Source organism: Tamandua tetradactyla, chromosome 12, assembly GCF_023851605.1.
Source record: "Tamandua tetradactyla isolate mTamTet1 chromosome 12, mTamTet1.pri, whole genome shotgun sequence".
Lineage (NCBI taxonomy): Eukaryota > Metazoa > Chordata > Mammalia > Pilosa > Myrmecophagidae > Tamandua > Tamandua tetradactyla.
In genome coordinates this window covers 2,346,403-2,360,757 of record NC_135338.1, presented here as the reverse complement: position 1 = coordinate 2,360,757, position 14,355 = coordinate 2,346,403, and the positions used below count along the sequence as shown (strand labels likewise).

General features: G+C 42.0%; 1 long non-coding RNA gene across 1 annotated transcript in view; it reads right to left on the bottom strand.

Annotated features, from left to right (window-relative positions):
• Positions 1–1,871: 1,871 nt before the first annotated feature.
• LOC143651180 (uncharacterized) overlaps positions 1,872–14,355 on the bottom strand; it is a 38,280-nt gene continuing 25,796 nt past the window's right edge. The window contains exons 2-3 of the long non-coding RNA XR_013159893.1: positions 5,526–5,717; positions 1,872–2,468 (exon numbers count right to left, since the gene is read on the bottom strand). This is a non-coding gene — a long non-coding RNA (uncharacterized LOC143651180). The remainder of the gene's footprint in view (positions 2,469–5,525; positions 5,718–14,355) is intronic.

Here is a 14,355-nt window from a genome sequence, read left to right as displayed (position 1 = left end):
GGTCCTGGTTGGGGTTTGGCAGGTTATGATAAGTAGCAAGATCTACCTGAAGCTTGCATAAGAGCAACCTCCAGAGTAGCCTCTCAACTCTATTTGAACTCTCTCTGCCACTGATACTTTATTAGTTTCACTTCTTTTCCCCCTTTGGTCAGGATGGAATTGTTGATTCCACAGTGCCAGGTCTGGATTCATCCCTGGGAGTCCTCTCCCATGTTGCCAGGGAGATTTTCACCCCTGGATGTCTTGTCCCACGTAGAGAGGAGGGCAATGATTTCACTTGCAGAGTTGGTCTTAGAGGGAGTGAGGCCACATCTGAGCAACAATAGAGGTCCTCCAGAAGTAATTGTATCTGTTGATGTAATTTTCTACAATTGTTAAATTCATCAAGGTGGTTGATAATCTTACTTAGTTCTATAGCCTTACTAATTTTCCCTTCTACAGATGTTGTCAATTACTGATAAAGAAGTAATACAATCTCCATGTATTCTATCTCTAATTATGCATGTGGATTTATCCATTACTCCCTTTAGTTTTGTCATTTTTTTGCTTCTTGTATTTCGAAACATTTTTTTTTTTTTTAACATGGGCAGGCACCGGGAATCAAACCCGGGTCCTCTGGCATGGCAGGCAAGCATTCTTGCCTGCTGAGCCACCATGGCCCGCCCTTTTGAAACATTTTTATTATGTAGAATGCTAACTACTAAATGGAGAATAAATGATAGATTTAGAAAGTCATCAGTAGATGCTAAAACTAGTACAAGAAAGCTTTATAAAAGATAGGCTATTTACAGACTCTTAAAGTTTCTGGTCACAAATGCTCATTAATTGCGAAAGGGAAATATAGTAATCCTACAGGGAAGGAACGTGGTATATACCACATTCACAAAGTGATGAAAGTTGGCATTCCCAGTATTGGGACAAGTGGCATCATTTGCCTCCTGACAAAGTGCATTGTGGAGGCTACAGCATGACTTCCGGGATATTTCTGACAAAAATGCATGACTTCAATTTAATCAGAAAGAAAGATCACAAACCCAAATTGAGAGGCTTTCTATAAAATAATTGACCTGTACTCTTCAAAAATGTCAAAGTTGAAGAACGAGAAAATCTGAGGAACAATTGTAAATTTAAGGAGAACTAAGATGCATATACGTTAAATGTAATCATTGGTCCTGAATTGGATCCAAGTAGCTATAAAGGCTATTATTGGTATAATTGATGCAATTCGAATATGGAGTAGATCAGATAATAGTATTTGCCAGTGTTAAGTCCTCTGATTTTGGTCTTTTTATTGTAGTTATTTATGAAAATATCCCTGTTCTTGGAAATGCACATTGAGGTATTTAGGGATAAAGGAATATGATGTCTCCCAATTACTTCCAAACCCACACACATACAAACACACACATACTTACACACACATGCACACAGAGAAACAAAGAAAATGATAAATGAATTTGGACAAAATATAAACAATTAGTGAATCTAATTAGAGAGTATGTAGGAGTTTCTTGTGCTATTTAGAAGTTTTCAGGAAGTTTGATATTAAATAAAAATGGACAAAAATATGTGATCAGGTCACCATTATCTTAAATTCTGTAAAGAGCTTCCCATTGTTCTTGAAATAACTACAAACCCTTCAACGTGGCCTAAAGGCCCTGATCCATGTAAGCCATGAGCTGCCTCCCCTTCTCCCAATTAGTCCTATAATATCGGCCAGATTTTAGTTACTCATATTCACAAGTCCTCTTCCACATCAGGGTTTCTGCATTTGTTTTTCTTTTACCTTTGCCTGGGACTCTCATCTTTCCCTGGTTACCACCAAATGAGACCACCAAAATGAGAAAAAATAGAAGATATTTATTTAGGGCTTACCACCATTACTTGTATTTGACAGAGACTCCAAGGTAGGCAGGAATGTGGGAACGCTTTATAATGATAAAAAGGGAAGCCTTCAGGTATGCTCTTATTGGAGATTCTTGGTGTAGGAATACTGCAGGTAAGCTAGTTAGCAGTGAAGGCCTATATGATCTGTTCAGTAAACATATTCGGCTTTCTCTGGCTGTCCTGAATTGGAAGTAGGTGTTACAAAAAGAGGGCAGCTGGCACTCATTGACCATGTCCTGGCCATTCTGCGCTGAGGTTGTGATTTGGCTTCCCAGGTTGATTTCTGCAGAGTTGTAGGTCAAATTCTATTGTTAGAAATGATCTGGTCATTGGGTGTTTGTGCATTCATCTCTTAAATCTCCCAGTTGGCCATTTTCTCTTACTTGCGAGAGTTTTCCCAATTCAGGGAGGGTTAGAGAGAAAAATCTTAATCACTCAGGCACTGTTAAGTTGTCTCCAGTCAATTTTTTGTGAGATCTTGACCTTCTTCTTGTTGTGTCATCATGGTGATCATCTGATGAGGGAACAGTGGCACACAAGCATTTAAGACTCGGATAGAATGCAGTGGACCAATACGAGCACTGTGACAAAATAAGAACAATTAATAAATCTTGTAAGATGCTTCAATACCAGGAACCCTAATTGCCCAACCCAGAACAGGAGAACAAATGCCACAGGCTGTGAGCATGAACCTCTGCCAAATAGCTTTTCCCTTAAAGCAGTAATCTTTCTCATTAATTCAAGTACAGCAAGAAGTATTTGCAGTGGCACAAATACCACCATCTTGAGCCAACAAGAAAAACAGAGCAACATGATTTTCCATCACTGCTCATACCAACAAGTTGAGATTGATATTTGTTCTGTTGAGGGAAGAGATGATATTGATAACCTGCTAGAGCTAGTGATTTTTCTATTTGAATGGTTTCTGCCACTGCAAACACCGGTGCGATTATTTTCGTAAACAGTAAGTCAATAACTCCCCCAGGTAAAGTTTCTGATAATCTGTTTTGGATCTTGATTTTGGGTTGGAACTTTCAGCTTTAATGTGGGTTTGGGATCCATCTGGTGTGCATTTAACATTGCAATCTCATTTGCAAAGTAAGAACCTCTATTGAAATTTTCAGGGGTGATGTCACAGTGCAAGAAGGAATGATTTTTTTCAGTTAAGGGCCCAAAGGTTACAGTTAAGGGCTAAAAATTGAGAAAATGTGTGGGTTATTTGAAAAACCTATCACCTGTGTGTATGTTTACTTTAAGGAACAGATTGAGCCGAGACGCCAGAGTTTAAAATAGAAAGAGTAGGGCCTGTATCTACCAGGGATTAATGTGGTTGACCGTCTACATTTGTAGTTAATTCAGCTTGAGTGTTTATGTCTAAAGCAGGATATTGGGCCTATTTTCTTCTCTCAGAGCACCCTCATTGATCTGAATTGAGGGGTTTTTATTTGTCTTGGTTTTCCTTTGTCAGATGAGAAAATCTCTTTTCCAGTGTTCCTTCTGTTTATAATATCTGTAAGTGTCCCTGTCAATAGGTGGTCAGTTGAGAAGAAAGCCACTTAGCTTTTTGATTTTCAGGACCATGAAATTTATTTTAGGTCTTTTGTTATTTTTGTACTAAATCCCTTTCAGAAATGTCTGCCAGGTGTTGTGTGTGAGGCACCATGTTGAGTATAATGAGGGATTATAAAATGAAAAATACGTGTCTCTATTTTCTGGGAACTTAGCATCTAATAGATACATTCTAAAGCTTAATTTGAGTCCACATTTCTTTATAGAGTGGTTATTTATTTTTTAATAATTCAACAAAGTGCAGAATGGATAAATGGATTTTATGATGGAGTTGGGTTGGGCTTAAAAGGCAGGCAGGTCTAGTGATCAGAAAAATCAGCCATAAATTTAATATAAATGAACATGAGTGTCTGAGAAAACAACCTTATTAGGATCATAATAAGTACACCCTCAGATGCATCCATGTTATATATATATTTTTTATTTTATTTGCATAGTTAGGCACCAGGAATCGAGCCCGGGTCCCTGGCATGGCACCATGTTATATATGTGTTTGAACAAGGTAGCTCATGCCTTGGATCCTCCTTTATTTCCGTGGTTCACAACTAGGGGTGATCTCGGTCCCAGAGGGTGCTAACAATGTTGGAGACATTTTTTGGTTGTAACAAGTGGGGGCTAGCTTATATTGCTGCTAGTATCTGGAGGGTAGGGCCAGGAAAGCTGCTGATCACACAGGCACACACACACACACACACACACATCAACAAAGAAATATCTAGTCTGAAATGTCAACAGTGCTGTGGTTGAAAAGCCCTGCTTTATTTAGGAAAGGTGATGGAATTCTGAAAGCAAATCCTTCAATCACATACTTGCTGCCAGATTGCCCATGCCAGAGGAGAGCTTGTGAATTACTTTAGTCTCCTGCAATTTATAATGGAGGCTGGGCTGGGTGGCCGAGGGAATAGGGGTGGTAAAGAGCAGGAAGATGGAGATGACTTTAGCACAAATTTATAATCAGAGGGCTTTCATTCTTTGAAATGGAGGAGAGCCACTCAGTAAGAGTCTGGTTACCATGGCAGCACATAGCTTCAATCACTCTCAATTAATTTCTAGCAATTAGAACAAAGGCTGAGCCTTCACTTAAATCTCCTGTCAAGACAGAGAAAAACAACGCCGGGCGAATCGCTCTAAGGAGTAGAGTCTGACGCAGTCAAATTTAAAAGTTGGAGTTTGTTTTAATTCCATGCCTGGCTCAGGAATGTCAATATGGTGAATGTATAAGGTGCGAGTGTCCTTTCCATATGCTGCGATGCAGAGCTTGCTGCTGGCATCTCTGAACCATCTGCTCCCAGAATTTCAAATCTTTAAGGTGAAATTGACTTAGAGCCGCATCAAAAATGTTACAGATGGTCTTTTCTTTTTCATTCTATTAATGTGCTGTTCATGTTTATTTTAAGTCCCTGAAATAGTAGCAAATACTCATACTGAATTTTCAGTGCCAATTTGCTTTCTGTATTTATAGAATAGCATGAAATCCCAACACACATTTTCATCTTTGGTGCTGTGCTAAGGTTACTTCCATTTTAAAATGTTTTACTTATTGTTCAGATTTTGCAACAACTCCAGAAATAAAACACCCACAGGACCAATATCTCTTTATACAAATGTAGTCATTTTTCAATATTCCAGTCTAGTGTTTACACAATTACCTAGTGAATACACTTTTGTACTGTTCTTTTGCACCTATATCTTATGAGATTGTCCTGTGTTTTTCCTTAGCTTTATGATTCTTATTTTGCAACTGAGGTTTTTCTGAAGTAAACTTTCTGAAGTGTTTGGGGGCAGGAATGCAGTCTTGGCCTGAGAACACATTGTGTGCTGTGAGCCTGGCTGAGTGGAACTCTCCAGAGTGAGGGCAAGGTCTATTCCCGTCCTCTACCCTGTAGCACCTCTTAACTCTGCACATCTCAGCCTGTCTCATGAAGACCTGAGAGTGTGGGAGAGGCTTTATTAGACAAGCTATTAACAATTGCCGTAATTCCCTATACCAGTAGGCACTGAGCCTCTACACTGTGCGGGCTCTGTGCTGTCAGGAGTGTAAAGGTGAACAAGAGAGGCACACGTGGTACCTGTCCTGATGTTGTTCACACCCTCGCGTGGTAAGAGTTGGGATGGGGGTTAACAGGTGCTCTGGGAGATTGCAAAAGGAGCCTCTAACTTCGTCTCAGGGGGAGCCGGGAGTAGTCCTTCACCGCATTTATCAGAAGCTGGATGAGGCACTGTTGATAATGAACCTGCAGGTCCTGCCCTCCTTTTTCACTCTGCAAATAAAGGAGGACACAGTTTTTGAATTTTCCTTTTGCTGCTATCCTACCACCTGAAAAATTGCCCTCTCAACTTCCCACCATCCCAGTTCCTTGAAAGGGCCAGGGATTTAGTGTTTCCATTACAGAAAAGCTTCTCACAAAGAATCTGCCCTTAGATGTCCTATTAAATCTATCAGATCTATTGGGGATCCAGAACTACTAATATATTGTTAATTCAAGCTTTACTAGCATGAGGTGAGTGATGATTGCGTCTTTGCACACTGTATATTAAAATATGCCACTGAAAGTGTCATTTCGGTGACACCGGTCCACTTTGTTTTGAGAAAGATTTCCAGCAACGGGAGCATATACATACAGATGTGAGGGGCTTGGCCTTCCTCCCCAAGGCTGATCCATAAGAAGCAGATGCTGCTCGGGCTTGAGCCACAACCCCTCAACCCACCTCGGGTTTCGGCCACTGCACCTGCTCAGATTCACCTCATGCTGACAGCATCCGTCTCAAGTGCTTGGTGCATTTTCTTACTTGCTTCCATTCCTCGGTTTTATCCTACCAGCATCTTCACCACCCTTCCCTGGGATTAATATCCAAATAAACTACCAGAAGCAAAGCTGAGCCTCAGACTCTGCTTTGAGGAGGAACCAAAATGAAGACCGCTTTCACCCTGGAATTTCACTGTTTGCCTGCCCATATACACACACTGGAAGTTATAAAACCATCTCCCTAACATATATGAGGTTCGGAATTTTCATAGTTTTAGCCTTGCCTTACCTCAGTCTAAGCCTTTGAGGTACATTTGACTTTGAAACTTACTGGAAATCAGTGGAAGAAAACTTCACATTTTGTTTGTCCCTCTGTGGACTCTTCCTCTTCTTACTTAGTGAGAGAAATGGGGAAGACTTTAGGATTTTATGTACTAACATCATCTTGTTAAAACAATGACTGGAATCAGCAGTGAAGCTGTGGTAATTAAAATGTTTACACTTTATAATGGGTGAGTCTCCGCCTGACCAGCTGCCCTTCAAAAGGCATAGCTGGGTTGCTAAGGAAGGTGTTGAAGGAAAAACCTACACCAGACAGTTTACATCAGGCAAGGATGGCTTTATTCAGAGCTACCATGATAGGGGAAAGAAAGAAGAACTCAACTCTATTGAAACAAAGGACACAAGCTTTTTAAGAGTGGGAGGGGCTGGAGGAAAAGCACTGGAAGAATAGGGGTTTGATCACTGGGACAGGAGAGTGGTTTACTGAGGTTGCATTAGGACCACCTGGTTGGAATGTGTCCTTTGCCTGAATGGGACCACCTGGGGTCTGTAAGGGTCAGGGCAAAGGAAGAGGGATAAAATGAGCCACCTAGCTAGGAGCCTAGCCTCTCGGGTAGCTGGGGAGAGAGGGAGGTCAGGGGCCTGGTGTCAGGGAGAAGCCTATCTAAAGCTCAGTTGGGCTAAAGGAAAGTTAAGACTGTCTTGGTAAAGAGATATATGGAAAATGATGCAAAGTAAATGTTCAAACCCCATTCTCCAGGAATGTGTATGGACTCCATCTGAAGTTCAAAGACTATGATAACCAATACAAATATGAAATTTCTTAACACTTCTTCTTTAAAATTATTTCTGATACAAAATCCTGGAACTTAAGTAAAAAGGAGGCATAAATAATATATCTCTTTATTTGTGTATAGTGCATTTTTAAAATCAGGTTTCTTGTCAAACCTGAAAAGAATTCTATGATAGATAAATGATGTTATATTTCTTTGCCCTTCTCATCACTAGTGGGCCCTATATTTAACTGATTCCTATGTAATTTAACTGCCAGTGTCTCCTAATCCCCCCATAAATTCAGAGAAGTTCCATGTTACACCAGTCAGTGATCAAATGACTTCTGATGTATTTATGTGATTCTGTGAAAGGTGCTTGGACTCTGTTAAATATTGTTTCCTAAAGTCCTATTCTGATGGCTCCATTGCAGGCAATATGTGAAAACTGAGTACAATTTCATCTGAGCTTTCCATGCCTATTTCTCCCATTTGTGGTTTCTTTCTTTTGTATGCAGCATAACTGGGTAAGGATGAAGAATAGATGTTACTGGGAAGAATGAAACTTACACAAGCCAAAGGTGATCAAGATCAAAAAGACAAAAAAGTATGTGTCTGCCCACTGATATCTCACAGAGAGGCCCATTGAGGCCAGGGCTGTACTGCTGCTGCTTCGTGAGTGGGTTCCACGTGGCTAGACCTCCCCCTCCCCCACCCACTCGCTCCTCCAGTCTCTTTCCCCTCATCTTGTGCAGGTGGGATGGTGACCTTACTGGGACGGAGAAGGCTGCTTGATGTCAAGAAGGCCAGGCTGAGGTGCTGGATTGTACAGGAGCAGACTGGAGCTCCTCAGCTCCTGGAGACCTGAAGCGCACGGGGAACTACAGTCAGCTTTCCAGAAGGAGGGAGTGTCCAGTCCTGCGGGAAGCTGAGTTCAGGTGGATCCCTCGCACACTGGGAGCAGACGCCATCCAGACCAGCTGACCCTTTGTCCGGGCCACCCAAAGGTCTCCCTTAGGGTGACTCTTGAGCAATGCTGTTTTATCAGGTTTAACAGGAGAGCTGGATCAAAGAAAAGAAGCCAGCTCTGCCTCTAACTGGCAACTCAGGGAGGGTTTTCTCCCTTACCCAGCAGTGAAGGAAGAGGGGAATTCCTGTTTAGCTCACTCGGTCAGGTGAGTCAATGTTGGCAGTGATATTTGACAAGAGTGACAGCTGTCAGAGTTAGAGTTTAATAACCATCTGTCCACCCTCCCACCTCAACCAATATCGAATAGCTAAAGTCTTGTGTGATTTTAATACAGCTTCTTCAGCTTTTTTGCTGTTGTTGTTTGTGCGTGCATGGCATAACTTTCTGCATTCTCGCTTTTAGCCTGTTATGCTTTTGTGGGTTTCTTATGGAGAGCAGACGGTTGAGGCTTGGTCTGTTTTTATCCCAACCTGGCAAGTTTTTTTCATATAATTGTGTGTTTAGACCATTCACATTTAAAGTAATTATTGATGTTTAGATTAAAATGTACCGTGTTGCTAGTTGTTTTATTTTCCATTTGTCCCATTTCTTCTGTCCTTTTTTGCCTTCTCATGGATAATTGAACGTGTTTTATGATGCCAGTTTATCTCTTATACTGTCTTATATTTACATTTTGAAATTATTTTTAGTGGCTGCTCTAGGGTTTATAATATATACTTTTAATTCATCTGAGTCTACTTTCCAATAGTATTATACCACTACATGCGTAAGGAAGTTACAACAGAACATTCCCAATTCCTCCTTCCCATCCTTTGTGCTATCGTTGTCATATATATTACTTTTACGTTGGTATAATCATACAATGCATTGTTTCTACCTCACTTTAGACAGTTATCTTTTGGAGTATCATAAATTAAAATTATTTATATTTTATATTAATTTATTCCATCTTCAGTGCTCTTTTTGCAGGTTTCTTACAGATCGTGTTTCTGTTCCAAGTTCTTTCTGAAGAACTTCCTTTGACATTTCTTGGAGAGTAGGTCTAGGCCATCAATAAATGTTTTGTTATTCTAAGAAAGTTTTTATTTCTCCCTCTTTTTTTTTTTTGGTATGGTTGGGGGGCCACCTTTCATTCTTTTTCCATGTGACTATCCCAATATTGCAGCACCATTCGTTATTTTTGTTTTGTTTTGTGGGGGTAGTGCACGGGCTGGTAATCAAACCTGGGTCTCCCACATGACAGGTGAGAATTCTACCACTGAACTACCCTTGTACCTCCTTCTCCTTCCTATTTTGAAAAATATTTTTGCTGGATTTAAATTCTGAGATGACAGTTTTGTTTTTCCTTTAGCACTTTAAGGTACTGCTTCATTGTTTTCTTGATGCTCCCTGGCAAATCCACTGTAATTCTTCCACTTGTTCCTCCTAGGAAATGTGTCTTTGCTCTATGGCTGCTCTCAAAGGATTTTTATTTGACTTTGGTTTTCAGCCATTTGAAACAAATAAGTAATACAATAAGATTATTTGCCTTGAAAAGCTAGATGGGCCCAATGATATGACAGGTATGCTTTACTATAAATAGTAATGTAGCATATCTTACAACAAGGATAATTATATGAATAATCAAATAGGATAGGAAATTCAAAAGAAAACCTCCTGAAGGGCTAATTGGTAGATCTGAGTACTTTAGCAGATAGGAGAACCTAAGTCCTGGTAATGTTAGCCAAATTAAAAATCTAATTTGAAATTTAGTGCTGCTATTATAAATGTGTTAAATGCTTGGTAAACTAAACAACAGCTATTTAAAACTCATGGAGAAAATAAAGACTGATTAAAAAACCAAAACTACTGCAAATATTTAAAATGTGATCATATTTTATCTAATATTAATAAATTTTCAATTCCACTCAACACTTGAATTTCATATTTCTGACAATCTCTGAATAATATTGTTTCTCCATATAGACAGAAAGTTTGTTGAGGGTGAGTCTGTAGCTTTTTTATACCTTACATGGACTCAAACTTACATTTATTAAGAACTTACTAACTACCTGATATTTTTTGTTCATTCTTTAATGTGATATTTAAACAATCCTATAAGGTTCATTAGTGCCCCTAGTGTCTAGATAAGAGAACTAAGGCTCAGGGGTCAGGGGGGTCAGTTGTCTTGTCCAAAGTCAAACAAACAGTTAAGGTGGTAGATTCTGGATTCAAGCCCTGGTCTTATTCCCAAGGCGAGTATTCTTTTCACCATAACACTGCTTGCTTGCTTTCCCTTATTTCCTCTCCAGAACCCTTCTGTAGGAGCTTTCAGAGGGAATGCTCCCCGTAGTAATGCGGTGGTTTGAAGCTGTGTGTACCCAGAGTAAAACATGTTTAAAACCTAATCCGGCCCACGCCCCGCAGCAGCCGAGCCGCCCGACCTCCTTCCCCCCTCTCTTTCTCCGCCGGCCCGCCGCGCGGCGCCCACGCCCCGCAGCAGCCGAGCCGCCCGACCTCCTTCCCCCCTCTCTTTCTCCGCCGGCCCGCCGCGCGGCGCCCACGCCCCGCAGCAGCCGAGCCGCCCGACCTCCTTCCCCCCTCTCTTTCTCCGCCGGCCCGCCGCGCGGCGCCCAAGCCCCGCAGCAGCCGAGCCGCCCGACCTCCTTCCCCCCTCTCTTTCTCCGCCGGCCCGCCGCGCGGCGCCCAAGCCCCGCAGCAGCCGAGCCGCCCGACCTCCTTCTCCCCTCTCTTTCTCCGCCGGCCCGCCGCGCGGCGCCCACGCCCCGCAGTAGCCGAGCCGCCCGACCTCCTTCTCCCCTCTCTTTCTCCGCCGGCCCGCCGCGCGGCGCCCAAGCCCCGCAGCAGCCGAGCCGCCCGACCTCCTTCTCCCCTCTCTTTCTCCGCCGGCCCGCTGCGCGGCGCCCAAGCCCCGCAGCAGCCGAGCCGCCCGACCTCCTTCTCCCCTCTCTTCCCCCTCCTGCTCCGGCTGCTCTCCAACCAGCACGGTGCCCTCTTGCCCCGCCTTCACCGTGCTCCTCCGCCACCAGCCTCGACAGCCTTGCCGCCCTCACCTTTCCTCCTCCAGAACAACTACTGGGAGAGTGGAGATAATACAGAGCAGCTCCCGGAGCCATGAGGGAGATCAAAGGGACAGCGTACCCCATCCTGGAACGGCTGACTATCTGGGAGAACCAGCTCTGGTGAGATCACCAAGGGGCACTGGCTTTCCTGGGTGGGACGGCAAGCGACCGGAGTCCCTCCCTTCCACCTTCCCAGGCCAGCTGGTAGAATTGGACAGGCGGTCCCCTTAGGCCGCGGCAGCTGGTGCCCCCACCACACGAGGCCCCCCGGAACAACTGAGATAGTTGGGTCGGAAATCCCCAGACTGCGGAGAACAGTGACCGGGGGATCCCTTCCAAACACGTGACTCCCCCGTCGGCTGGGAACAGTGCACTCTCCTGGGCTGCGACAGCTGGCGCCCTCCCGCCACGCTTGGTGCCCCGGGCCGACTAGCTAATTTGGCCGGACGCTCTCCTGTGCTGCGACGGCCGGCGACTCTCCCCGCATTCGGAACCCCAGGCCGGCTGGCATTCTTCCAAGACGCTTCGGCTGCCGAACCTCCCCTACGGCGGGAATTTTCCATAGTTAAAGGACCTACAGCAACTTTCACTGGTGGAACCCACAGACAAACGTGTGCCACGAGCGCCACCTACTGGGCAGGATAAGAAAAACAGAACCAAGAGATTGCACAGAAAAATCTTTCAACCTGTGGGGTCGAACACCCAGGGAAATCTGACTAAATGCCCAGACGCCAGCAGAAGATAACGGATCACGCTCAGAAAATTGAACATATGGCCCAGTCAAACGAAGAAACCAATAGTTCAAATGAGATACAGGAGCTGAAACAACTAATGCTGAATATACGAACAGAAATGGAAAACCTCTTCAAAAACGAAATCGATAAATTGAGGGAGGACATGAAGAAGACATGGGCTGAAAAAAAAGAAGAAATAGAAAAACTGAAAAAACAAATCACAGAACTTATGGAAGTGAAAGATAAAGTAGAAAAGATGGAAAAAACAATGGATACCTACAATGACAGATTTAAAGAAACAGAAGATAGAATTAGTGATTTGGAGGATGAAACATCTGAATTCCAAAAAGAAACAGAAACTATCAGGAAAAGAATGGAAAAATTTGAACAGGGTATCAGGGAACTCAAGGACAATATGAACCGCACAAATATACGTGTAGTGGGTATCCCAGAAGGAGAAGAGAAGGGAAAAGGAGGAGAAAAACTAATGGAAGAAATTATCACTGAAAATTTCCCAACTCTTATGAAAGACCTAAAATTACAGATCCAAGAAGTGCAGCGCACCCCAAAGAGATTAGACACAAATAGGCGTTCCCCAAGACACTTACTAGTTAGAATGTCAGAGGTCAAAGAGAAAGAGAGGATCTTGAAAGCAGCGAGAGAAAAACAATCCATCACATACAAGGGAAACCCAATAAGACTATGTGTAGATTTCTCAGCAGAAACCATGGAAGCTAGAAGACAGTGGGATGATATATTTAAATTACTAAAAGAGAAAAACTGCCAGCCAAGACTCCTATATCCAGCAAAATTGTCCTTCAAAAATGAGGGAGAAATTAAAACATTCTCAGACAAAAAGTCACTAAGAATTTGTGACCAAGAGACCAGCTCTGCAAGAAATACTAAAGGAAGCACTAGAGTCAGATACAAAAAGACAGAAGAGAGAGACATGGAGAAAAGTGTAGAAAGAAGGAAAGTCAGATATGATATATATAATACAAAAGGCAAAATGGTAGAGGAAAATATTATCCAAACAGTAATAACTCTAAATGTCAATGGACTGAATTCCCCAATTAAAAGACATAGACTGGCAGAATGGATTAAAAAACAGGATCCTTCGATATGCTGTCTACAGGAAACACATCTTAGACCCAAAGATAAATATAGGTTGAAAGTGAAAGGTTGGGAAAAGATATTTCATGCAAACAACAACCAGAAAAGAGCAGGAGTGGCTATACTAATATCCAACAAATTAGACTTCAAATGTAAAACAGTTAAAAGAGACAAAGAAGGACACTATATACTAATAAAAGTAACAATTAAACAAGAAGACATAACAATCATAAATATTTACGCACCGAACCAGAATGCCCCAAAATACGTGAGGAATACACTGCAAACACTGAAAAGGGAAATAGACACACATACCATAATAGTTGGAGACTTCAATTCACCACTCTCATCAATGGACAGAACATCTACACAGAGGATCAATAAAGAAATAGAGAACCTGAATATTACTATAAATGAGCTTGACTTAACAGACATTTATAGGACATTACATCCCACAACAGCAGGATACACCTTTTTTTCAAGTGCTCATGGATCATTCTCAAAGACAGACCATATGCTGGGTCACAAAGCAAGTCTTAACAAATTTAAAAAGATTGAAATCATACACAACACTTTCTCGGATCATAAAGGAATGAAGTTGGAAATCAATAATAGGCGGAGTGCCAGAAAATTCACAAATACGTGGAGGCTCAACAACACACTCTTAAACAACAAGTGCGTCAAAGAAGAAGTTGCAAGAGAAATTAGTAAATACCTAGAGGCAAATGAAAATGAAGACACAACATATCAAAACTTATGGGACGCAGCAAAGGCAGTGCTAAGAGGGAAATTTATTGCCCTAAATGCCTTTATCAGAAAAGAAGAAAAGGCAAAAATGCAGGAATTAACTGTCCACTTGGAAGAACTGGAGAAAGAACAGCAAACTAATCCCAAAGCAAGCAAAAGGAAAGAAATAACAAAGATTAGAGCAGAAATAAATGAAATTGAAAACATGAAAACAATAGAGAAAATCAATAAGACCAGAAGTTGGTTCTATGAGAAAATCAACAAGATTGATGGGCCCTTAGCAAGATTGACAAAAAGAAGAAGAGAGAGGATGCAAACAAATAAGATTAGAAATGAAAGAGGAGACATAACTACTGACCTCACAGAAATAAAGGAGGTAATAACAGGATACTATGAACAACTTTACGCTAATAAATACAACAATTTAGATGAAATGGACAGGTTCCTGGAAAGACATGAACAACCAATTTTGAC